Source organism: Stegodyphus dumicola, chromosome 8, assembly GCF_044657685.1.
Source record: "Stegodyphus dumicola isolate Sdum_Otavi_A_Nest chromosome 8, ASM4465768v1".
Classification (NCBI taxonomy): domain Eukaryota; kingdom Metazoa; phylum Arthropoda; class Arachnida; order Araneae; family Eresidae; genus Stegodyphus; species Stegodyphus dumicola.
The window spans coordinates 82,315,888-82,328,510 of record NC_140775.1 but is presented as its reverse complement, the minus strand read 5'-3'; the positions used below and the strand labels follow the sequence as shown (position 1 = coordinate 82,328,510).

At 30.9% G+C, this 12,623-nt stretch overlaps 1 long non-coding RNA gene across 3 annotated transcripts in view; it reads right to left on the bottom strand.

The window, feature by feature from the left end:
- Positions 1 to 12,308, bottom strand: part of LOC118184535 (uncharacterized) — a 329,712-nt gene extending 317,404 nt beyond the window's left edge. For all 3 annotated transcript variants that reach the window (XR_015042853.1, XR_015042852.1, XR_004757443.2), the window contains exon 1: positions 12,147 to 12,308. This is a non-coding gene — a long non-coding RNA (uncharacterized LOC118184535). The remainder of the gene's footprint in view (positions 1 to 12,146) is intronic.
- Positions 12,309 to 12,623: the final 315 nt, after the last annotated feature.

Here is a 12,623-nt window from a genome sequence, read left to right as displayed (position 1 = left end):
CTGTAGTAGTACTATATTTATGACATAATGTACCATTTCATAGCTCATTTTCACCTTTTCATTTCGCTTCTGACGAAATTGCGCTAAATAATTTTTATGAATAAGCAGGAGTATGACCTTTTGCAGACGCTAATTTAATATATTTTTTAATAGATATTGGTCACCTAGTGGAGTAGGTTCGGTAAATTGTCTTACTGATACTGTTTTTTCTGTTGTCTTTGATATTGCATAATACTACATGTTTTTTCTTTCCTGAAATTTTCGAGATTATTTTTACTTAAAATTTTCCTCTCCTCTTCTCCGCTCTCTGAATGGTGCATAAATAAAAGTTTCACTTCAATCCACAGTTTAGTTATATTGAGCTACAAAAAGCTATGACTAAGTAAAATAAAAATGCTGTTACGATATTATATCATATTTAATTTATCTTTAATTTAATTGATTCAGACTCAAAATTATATTTTCATAATCATATTTCATTCATAATTATAGGTTCATCAAATTTTTTACCTTTTGTTCAAGGCATGAAACTGACATGGTATCAAATTTCTCGTTTGTTGTACAGCATTTTTATATTTATACAACATTAGAATATTAAAATGCCTTCTTAATCACAGATAATATATTAGTATAAAACCTAAAATAAAGATTATTTTCAAAATGAATCTGGCACAACTTATAATCAAACGTTTTACCCTGGCGGAAGGAAATAAAGAAAAGTTCATCTAACGATGAATCAACTTATTCATAGATGCGACCAGTTTATTATGACCACATCAATAATCCTCCCTTCCGGACCTCATTCCGAAGCCGGAAATGAACCAACACTGTCATTAACATTCAGAAAGGGAAATTCACACTCTTCTAGAAATTAAAAATTAATCGATGGAAGGAATACTAGTCGTTTCCTAGTTAAGTACAGATATGTTTCTAAAGTACTATAAAGGGCTGAGTGCCGTTTATTTAGGATATAATTATATAGCTTTAAAAACAAACAAAAAATACTTTTTTCCTGTAATATTATGTTTACTACTCCCTGTTTTTACTTTACCTGCTTATTAATAGAGGCATAGTTCAAAATATTATGGGTTCCGCTCCAGTCCACTTCAATGAAATCATTATCCTAATAAAAGGGATCTCAAGACGTTTAATCTAGGTGTATTGACTCAAGTTTTGTTTAATCTAGGTGTATTGTAGTCTACAAAGAAATAATGGTCTTAATTTTTTCTTAGGCTCGTGTGTTCGTTAAAAAATAAAAATTCAATTTAAAACACTTCTCTTTTACGTTTAAAAACTTTAAAATCTCTCATAAATATTTGATTCGAAAGACCTAAGACATTTCCTCTGTTTTCTTCCTAAAGTTACATTTTTGTAACTTTTAATTTAAAACAAGAAGTATAAGTATATAACTTTTCTTTCCCTTCTAAATGATGGCGCTATTATCTATAATCCTAATTTCAACATATTATAAGAATAATCTATCCTTGCACTAAAGTACTAAGGGCATAAAACATTAAAATGCTTTTCTTGAAGCAGTTTTAACAAAGACAAATTGTTAGGCAAATTTGTTAATACTCATTCAAACACTTAACTAATAAGTATAATATTTTGAACAAACATTTAAAGGCCGTTGTAAGATTATTGCAAAGCCTAATTTGCACATACTAAAAATTGTCACCTGATTTATTTCTTGGGTATATAACGTAAAAAATATTATTAATTAATTACAGTAATGCTGCAAGTGCAAGACGTTATCAATTCTGTATGAATCATCGTAACAGAATTAATTAATATTTACTTATTTAAATTATTTTATTTGATTAATTTTATTAAAATATGGTGGAAAATAAATTGTAAGAAAAAAATAAAACAAAGTAAAGGATCATTTTCTAGGAGAGTTATTAAAAAGGAATGTCACACAAAATTTCTTATTCAAAGGATTTTTGATACCTTTATTCTTCAAAAAATGTTTTGATGCTTCAGAATTGTATCATATCTTGGCATTTTAGAAAACTGCAAACCGAGAACTTAAGTAGGGTTAATAAAAGATCTCTTGTTAGAAAACCGTACGTATGTTATTTTTAAAATAATTTTTGTATTTATTAATTTGCATGCGTCTTCTGCTTTCATCTACTTCCGTCAGTCTGCATATTAATTAATATATTTAAGCATAAAATTGTTGAGATCGAGAGAGAGCCTTTGGTAGCTATCGCTCTTACATCTCGCTGTTATTAAGCTGTTATTTAGCTTCGTTAGCTGCAATTCCTTCGCGAAAATATTAAATACAATGTCAAAGCCCAGCAAGCGAGTATTATTTTAAATTTGATATTTTATTCTGGCTACAAAATTTGTTCTGGATTTTTCGCAAGCTGCGGAGGTTGTATTCTGTTATATGTTTAACTTCTGTGTAACTGTCAAGCTCAAGAGTTAAATAAAATATTTATTTTAAACCTTAAAGTGATTTTACGGTTGCTGTATTTTAAATGGTAGACCGGTTGGATAATTCATCTGTGCGTCTTTATGATCCTAAAAGTTGGCATTAGAGGTGTATAGACCATACAATTTAACATCTACATGGTATTCCAAAACGGTTGCAAAATATCTTTAATCACGTAATTTTACGTTTTATAAATTACTGAAAATAAATATGTAATGCATAAAACAGTTACGCTGGATGTAATAAATAAAATGTGCTGAATTTATAATTAAACTTCTCTCATGTAAATCGTTATATAGGGATAGTCACGAATGTAAAGATTATATCCTCTGATATATCATTAAAGAACAAAGTAAAAATTGGTTGTTAACAGTTTACATTAACGATCTTATATATAATTACCATTCCATTATTTATTAACTAATAATTAACAAATCATCATTTTGGTGGACAACAGTCAACGAAAAGAACATGATGAAATTCGTAAATACTGAGATTCAAGCAAGTTTGGAATTAATAAAACCCTAATTTTTTAAATTGATATATTTGTGAAACGCATTAAAAGAACGTATAAAGAATTAGTGTCTTAACTTATGTGTTTTGTCATGGTGTAACTGGTAACGCGTTCGGCTGCCATGCGGAAGATCTGTGGCCCGAATCCCAGCAAGGACATACCTGATCTTTCACTCTTCTCCAAATAACCTAATAATTATACAATGAGGACCGACTGAAAATAAAGTAAACAATAATTCGTCACCACTTGGATCTGGCCGACTGGGTCTCATTTTTCCCTCTCCAATCACCTGAGTGTGGAGAATATAAGAAATTATTGTTTTCCCCAGCATGTTCTCGAATAATGCAATTAGTAGCATACCGGCTAGCAGTTGAAATATAAGAAGTTTGAATCCAAACGAATGCATGGCGGATTTCCTATGTACTTTTTCTGGAAGCGTCCATGCAGTAATAGGAAAACGAATAGTTCTACAAATGTACTAGATGATTGTTAATCAACTTAAGTACAACTCCACAGTTCCTGTTTCAAGAACATCTTGGCTTCGTGCCTTACTCTCGTCAGATACGAGATTCTCAAACGAGATTATATTTTGTTAGTCATAGCAAAAGCATGCGACACTGTAAGAAAGAGTCTATTTGTTGTGATCAGGTTTATTATCAAACTCACATGTGAAGCTAATTTCTGTTCGTGACGTGTATACAGCAGTGTTGCCATCATTAAAATTCTAACTTAAGTAAAATAAGACTACTTAATGAAATTATCTCCCATTATTTTGTATTTAATATCGAGCTCAATAAGGTATTATAAATGCATTTTACTAATTTTGTAAATAAGGTATTCGGGTTAATTTAATATTTTTTAAAACATAAATAAATTAATAATTATTTATTTATGTAAATAATAATCAATAAAACGGCATATCTCGCGAAATTTAATCTAGAGAATTAAATTTAAATAAAATTTTAGAGCAAATTATTCAGAAAGTATATAACAGCGCATTTATATATAAATTATGTTAATTGCTGTAAGTTTATAATTTAGCCTACTAAGTTATCTGTATGTAGCAATTACTCATATCCATGGTTCAATGAATTATGACCTGGATACACATTTCTTAATCTTCTCTATTATTCAGTAATGAAGAATCTGTATGTATATATGTGTTCTTAGCATTTTGAAAAAATGGCTGGAAGTAGAGCAGCAAGATTTTGAACAGATAGTCCTCCACTCGAATTTGTGCACCTAGAATTTGTTTTCAATTTAATTTATATTTTGGGCGAAATTAATGATATTATAAAGTATTTTCTCCCTACTTGTCTCGTGATCTCAAATATATGTTGTTAGTTTTGGTTATGAAAGCTTACAATTTTTGGGCCCGTTCCTGAAACTGAAGTCATTTATGTGCAGCAATAATGTTTTAAATTGTTGCTGCAACTGCAGTTTTTTCGAGCATTCGTTTTTGAAGGACCCTGCATACGAATGCATCGGCACTAAAATATACTATGGTGAAGTTGATATATGCCAGTGCAGATTTCGTTTATGAAATAATTACCCATTTATATTTTGCCTTGGTAAAATCGTTGCCCCGACAGGCGTGTATTATCAAATAGCTTTTATGTTATGTGGAAGAATTCTGATAAATTTCAATTTTTAGTTCATTTTAACATTATTTTTATTTTAAAACAATTTGGGCAGTTTGAATCAGGCTCGGTTTGAAGCATCAAAAATACTCTTTCCAATGTTAACTTATAAAATGTTTTCCGAGATTGTCTTTTGTAACAAATATTTTCTAAACCAAACCTTCATCGGAAAATGACATTAGCGGAAAATGACAGTGATATTCGCGCTTCTGGAAATTTTTACAGTTTTTCTAAACCTTCTCCCAATGCGCAGATTTATTCTTCTTTGTACAAATTAAACTAAAAGCGCATGTGCATCATTTGGAAAATATTGATGAACTTCGACCCCTTGCAGAAGCAAAGAACGCTTAGAAAGTCAGGTTTTCTTTTACTGCAGTCGCCGTAATGTCCGGCAGTAAGAGTTGAAGTACAGGCAGTAAGTGCTTCATACAAGATTGGGAAACAAAATGACAAGCATTGCGCGTCACTTCCGTCCTACCGCTGCCTTTCGTTTCTATTTTCTTTCCCTTTTCGAGCCGTTTCTCAGCTCTCTTTGACCATTACTGACTCGATCCTCTAAATGGCCTTTTTTACTTTGCGCCAGTGGTGACGCTAAAATTTACTTTAATAACTGACGGACGTATATACTATATACTAAATGCATGAAGTTTTATTTTTGTTTTAATACATAAGTTTTTCCCTTTCTCCCAGCAACAACAACATGATACTGGCATGGCATTGGTACCGCAACAGCATGGTAATCTTACATTAAACTGGCATTGCGCTGTATATGACATTAATTTTTTTTTTATAATTCATGTTCGTACGTATTAATGCACAAGCATATGTACGATTAATTATATATATGCCGAGATTTTAATACAATAGGTAAGTTCAGTTCCCCACAGCAGTACGTAGATTGAAAAGGTAATACTAGTTCCATATTATGTTTTCCAAATAGCGCAATATTGTTTTTAGTGCAAAAAATTGTTATTTTCAAGCAAATATGATTAGCATCTCTAATTGAATTCAGTTCTCTATTAACCAGCGAAGAATTAACCAGGTTGCTGTTTAACTGGACCTCGTCTAAAGAAGCTAAAATTTTCATTGTAGAAAATATAAAAAAATACTATCATAAACTAGTCCTATAAACAAAATTGTCTACGGAAAACACAAAAAGGAAAAGAAAAGTGCTCGGGATAACGGTAGCCACAGTAGGCAAATTAAGAAAAACTAAGTAAATTACATAATATACAAAAATCGTAGTATCTGGAAGTAGTTTTTAAACACTGCAGTATATGTTACGTAACTCACATAATTTGAAATATATAAACATTTTTAAATCCCTCTTTAATAATAAATAGGTGTTTCCTAAAAATAAACAGTTATTAATGTATTTACAGCTATTAATGTTCTGTTTCACATAGCTGAGCAATGGTCACTTAGTACATGGTGATACGAACCTTCGTTTTGTGCAGACAGAGAATTGTTAAAACTCCGGGGGCATTTGAGCAGGCAGATATTCAAAGATATACACCATCACACTAAAAGTTTCGTAACTTTCGTATTATAATATATATAGTGACTCAGTTTTAATTTTCTGAAACATGAAATCATGTGTATGTGTTTTTATTTTAAATAACTTGGTACGGCTTTGTTATTTATTTAATAATAGAAGATGAATTATCACAAAAAATGAATGAGTAAGTTTTAGAAATATATATTCAGTTATCAAAAAAATATCTTATCCGGAATCGCTGAAAACCTGTTGCTGACGTTTAAAAGAGATTTTTCTGTATTTTTTAGTGCAAGTTTATTATGCTTTTTATGAAAAATTCATGTTTCAGATGAAAAATACAAAAGTGAAAAGGAACGGAGAGCACTAAAAAGTGGTTACAAAAACGTTGTTAAACAAATAAAATACCGATGCAAGTGGTGGTATGCTGCCCACGTGGAACAAATAAATGAAAGAAAAGAAAGGATTTATTATTGGTTTCAGAAATCCTTGTAAATAAATACAAGACAGTTTAGTTCTTTAAAAGTAAATTAAGCATGCCTGAATGAATAGGTCACCGAATACATATTCGTAAATTCTAAATAAATAATCTGAGCGAATTTTTAATATTTATTTTCTTTATCTTCAAAATTGCAACTACAGTTTAACAATGACGTGAAAAAAAAATACCAATGATCGTTAGGAAATTACTCTATATTTTTAATTAATTAATATAATTTAATTACTTAATGCAATAATTGTTAATTTTAAATTGTAACAGGAGATAATTAATAATTTTATAAAATAATAAATTTAAACTATCAGGAACTCTTACAACATTTATGAAAAGCGACCTAAGCTTATTAACTAAGCAAATAAATTAGAAAAGTTATGTCGTAAGAAGTGTCGTGTTCGATTCCCAACGGAAATGAATTCCCAGTGAATTAATTTTTCGAGATTTCTTCTCACCAAAAATCCTATTTCTGTTGCTCTTAAATGTCAAATTTCCCTCTTGTGTAAAATTCATAGAATTCAGAATTTTAAGGACAATAACGATGTGGCGAATTTTATTAGCATAAATGAAAGGCCTATGGAAAATTAGGGCACTTTTGTAATTAATAGCGGGAAAATAACATGAAAAGGGGGAAACAGGGATTTTTATAGACAGAAATATATCTATAATGGAAAAAGAGAAATTTTGCGAAAGGTATATTAGTAAAAAAAAGGAAACTGAATGTCTTAATCAATACCAACGTCTTCCAAATAGCTCAGTTTGAGAAAGATAACTTGAATACTGATTAAATACAAGGAAAACGAAAGAAAAAAGAGAATAAGTTTTTATTACGATTTAATGATATTTTGCATGAGGAAGGTTGCCAAGGAGAGAAAGGCTTTCGGTACTGTAATGTTGAAATTTATTTTTGGTAAATTAAAACAAGTAATATTTATTTTCGATAATCTGTAATGGAAAATTTATTTTTTGATCACAGAATCTAACTGAAAATTTGATCAAATAGTCTGTTTACTTTATATCTATATCCCTTATTCCTTTATTTTAGTTAGGTTAAGTTATATTACTCGTTACGAAACAATACTCATTATGGTAAAGACTACCTAAAGCAGTGAAGTATCTTCATGGAGAATTTCACAGCGGGAAGTATTCTTGTTATAAATAAGAACTGCCATAAAAATGTCATGCAGCAACCCACCTATAAAGTGGTAGAGATTATCGGTTAAACTACATACTCAACGAAGAATTTCGAGATGTAAATTAACTCTAAAAATAGTAGAATATTTCATAAAATCTGTTTCAATGCTGGAGGTAGAATGGGTTTTGTGAACATAAAAATCAAAATTTTTACTTGCTCCTGTAGAATAAATAGTTCAATTTTTTAAATGTTTACTCCTCATTAACTAAAATTTAAATGACTTCTTCGTTTAAAGGAAATAGGCAAGTATTTTACTTAAAGAAAAAAAAAACATGATTGAAACTGATAAATCCTTTGAAATACAGAATGTAATATTATTAATGAATCTTAAACATATGTTTGTAATGTGATCAGTTTATGATTTAAGCCATCTTTTCTTTCATCTTTTCCTGTCCCAGCACAGAAGAACTAACAAGACAAGCGGGGGGGGCGATATACGAGTAAATACAGTATTTAAAAAAATACCTATAGCTACTTTTTCAAATAAAACGCATATATATATATATATATATATATGTTAATTATATAAATAAATATATACTATAGTTTATCTTAAAATTTATCTGTGAAGATGTGTATATATTACCTTACATTATCTTCAATTTCATTTTCTGATGAGCATTTTGATTAATTCAAAAATAAAATTTTAATTGCTTGTGTCCGTTATAAATTTAAAATGAAATTTCTCATTTATGTTGCTATTAATTAGAAAAAAAGGAGGGGATGCTTTTGGATAAAAATGAAAATAATATCTAGGTGGATTTATTATTATTTTTACATTTTATATAAAGTAATTGCACAATTGGTATTTAATAGCATTTCATTAAAATAATTGAAATGATGATGCAACTAAATTTACTGATCCTGCTGAATTATTTTATTTTCAAAGCATGATCTAAAATTTTCGTATTTTTTGGCTATATAAGTCTCTAACTGAATTAGTGCTTCTAATTATATTTATTACATAAATGGATGTGATAATTTAATGCTGCGATAAAAGTTCCAATATGCCAATCTTACCGTTACGTTATATTTTATTATTCATTCCCCTTCTTTTATTATGAAGATATACATACTAAGGCGCCTCTTTAAAGTAAAGTAAATTATAGAAACTATTGAATATAAATTCTGAGAAATAAAGTTATTATTCAGACATTTCTTATACTTTCCTGTACTTGGGTAAAAGCAAAAGAAAGAGAGAGAACCTTATTTCCAAAAACTCTGTTTATTTACCATATTTTAAGCGTTATAAAAGAAACAATGTTTTATATTCTCTTTTTCTACAGTTTGGGGCAATGTGGTAAGATCTATTCCACAACTAAATAAAAAGTAACCAAAGACATATGTAAGCTGTAGCTTCTCTTATGAGAAGGAAAAAATGCAAATTTCAAAAGTAATTGGAATAAAGTTTTCTTAAAAATATTCTAACCAGACTGCAAACAAATATAAAACATCGAATCAGAAAAACAAATAATTACATTAAATTCAAATCCTTTCAGTTCCCTCAGACTACCAGGGGAACTGATGTCAACTTTTCTCTTTATATATTATACAGACGTTTCGGTAAACCTTTTGGAAGCCTTTTTGATTAGCTTAGAGGAATTCACTTCGTAAATATAAATGAAAAACATTTGTATTGAAAATAGGATATAAGCTTAGTTTTATCACAAAATGCATTCAGAAAATATGTATTAAATTCTATTGCTGCATTTGATTTTTCATGGAGGAAAAAACAAATTACTGAATAGCTGACAATGTTTTTGATTTTTTACAGCAAATTCCAGTAACTTAATTATAAGTTTTTCAGTTTTCCATTCCATTTTCGCAATTTTCTCATGTTGCCGTGTAGAAATAGTATTGTAAATTATTGTAAATATTTGCTTGTATTTTTTAGCACATTTATTTATATTATTGTACATTTGCTTTAGTTACTGTAAATTTGAATATATTACTTTCGCCTACAACAATGTTTGAATTAGCATAAAATTATTATTTAGTTATCTAGATAATAATCAGTTTGTTTTGTAACACTACGCTTACGGAATCAACTAAAATTCATAAATATCTCCAGAAGCACATTACGTGAGCCCTCTTGAAATCCGTCAGTCTTAACTTTGTCAGTGCCTTGAGTTTTCAGTTAGGAAGCTCTCTGACTATAGATAAAAAGGCATAAAAATGTTGAATATTTTCTTTCTCGTTCATTAGAAGACTATGACAGGTTTCGGTGAATCCAACATCAAAGTTTGTGTACTGAATTCATATTCTTCAGTGCTTATATGACTGTTGACACGGATTCTGCATTTTACTAAAATGTGCATGTGACAAATACATATTTTACTACGTATGATGAAATAACACTTTAGCTTTCGGTTCAATGTTTCCCTTGTCTTGTATGTTCCTTTCTTCTCTCCTTCCTCCTATCCTTTCCTTAAACTGAAAATATAGTTCGAAATCTTCCAATGCAACACTGGCCGTAGCACATCCACCAGAGTGTTTGCTAAAACTCCACGTCGTTTAGGTGGTGATAGGATCTTATACCTCTTTCCTAGATCGCATGTGCCCACTATATTTTACAACTAAATCGGTTCTAATGATCAATATGTGCGTTATCTGTGTTCATGGTAGTGTACTCTCGTGATCAGATAGTACCACCTAGAGATACCGATGTAGAGTTGGGATATTAATTTAATCATTACATATTAATTACGGTGAAGTACTCGCAAACATTTTAAGTTGCAAAATCATTTCAAAGTACGTTACTCAGTGGAATTGCGTCGCACGCCGAAATGAGAAAGAAGAAACAGATATTTTTGTCTCCATGGTTTCGAGCCTTAATTCACTAACTGGTTGATAACTTTAACTAAATTCTCTAAGTCTGACGTTATATTTCAGGTCATCCTAGAAGTACTGTCCTTTTTTGAAGTAGGATTTGAAGAACAAAAAATGGGTAAGATATTAATTTAATCAGTTATATATTTCGCATATCCACATACTAATCAATACCATTATTCCAAAACGTTTTTGTGCCTTTCTAAAACAATCAGCGGTTTTTTGGAAAAATATTCTTGAAGGTCTGTTTCAGGTCCCTCATGAAAATTTTACTCTTTTCCGTTCATGAAATTTTGTGAGCTTCGAATATCGATTCACTAGACGGTTAAAAAAAGGGGGAATTTGTTTTATATGACTGATAAGAAGTGCAGATATCCACACGTTCTCTTCGACTAGCATTAGTTCATAATAAACCTACCCGAAAACGTTAGACACGATTCCAAGTTCCTTCAGATGACGATATACAGTGGTTGATAAATTAATCTCTTCTGTCAACTCTTCAACGGTTGCATATGGATTTCTTTAAATTCCAGCTTTTAATACATTATTATCAAAAATGAAAACTCGCCTATAGCAGCTGTCATCTTCCAAACTAAGGTCGCCTTGTCGGAATGTACACAACCATCGTTGATCCTTATGAATTTTAAAAATTATGCCTTTACTATGTACTTCCTCCACATTTTTTACAGCATTTGCCGTATTATTGCCTTTTGTACACTCGTAACATATGATGTGACTGATGTGCTCTTCAATGACCGCCATTCCCATGACGGTTAGTAGTATTTCCATAGTATTTGCATTGCAGACTATAGGTTAAATTATTTCAATATGGCAAAGCACAACGAGGGCTATTTGTCTAAGGGGAATGCTTTCATGAAGAACTTTTAAAGGGAAATGGTTCGTATTCACATTCAAATGGACAATATGAAGAAACTCCAGCCAGTGCGTTCGTCCGGAATCAAATCCGGTTTGAATTCCAGGTATTACGTAGTCTTAATAATTCAGCCAGTGGTGGGATGGTCAGAAGATATAAGACTTTTCTTTAGGTATTCTCCATGAGAAAAATGTGAGTTACGAAATAATTTAATTCATTAATCTCGGAATGGAATTCTTAATGACTTGTCACCTTTCACAGGATATGTCTCACACATTCCATATATGAAATATTTCGTACAGTCAACGCCTTTACTAAAGTAAAGGTTACTCAAGTCTTCAGGATTTCTCATCTTTCAAAGAAGAATTTGTAGTTTTTTAAACCTTAAGATAAATATGAGTTTAAAAACGTAGGGTTTAACATGAACTCGGAAAATAAAATATGAACTCGGTGTCACGAAAAGAACAAAAGATCAAAATACACGAAAAGAACAAAATCTGTTGGCAAAATAAATTTGATCGATAGATTCGACGCTCAAATTTTACAAATATCCGACTGAAAAAAAAGCTTCGTATCTGGATAAAATGAAATAAAATAAAAACAGAGTAAACACAGCATGCCCTTAATATATTAGTTATTGAATATTTATTGTTTGCAAGCTGTACTAACCTGTTAAAAAGATTTTCATATTTGCTTGAAACAAATCAAATTTCGTAAACTAGTAACGCGCCCCTTTTTGGTTTTCATCCTGAGAAGTTTACCACAAACTCTTCTTAACATCACGAGCAACTCAAGCGCCATTTTTTGAAGCAAAATATGGCACACCTCTTGCAAGTGACACTTTTTTCTTGGCCACCATTCATCGCAACTTCCCCCCCCCTTTCTTGCCCCCCACACACCCGTCGTTTCCCGGTGCCAATTTTTCCGCTCGGCTGCACGCGGCGCATTGAGTCAGGTGCCATTCAGTGTGTCCCTCAACCCCCGACCTTTTTACGAAGAATGATGGATGTGAGGACGTAAAATAGTCCTCCCCTTACCCCCTGGATCCCCTCTTCCCATTCTTCCCCTTTATTTTACGGTTACTCTTGACTTCTGGAGCCTGCACCTCGTCGCAAACGTCTGCAACGGAAGTGGTAGTGTTTGAAG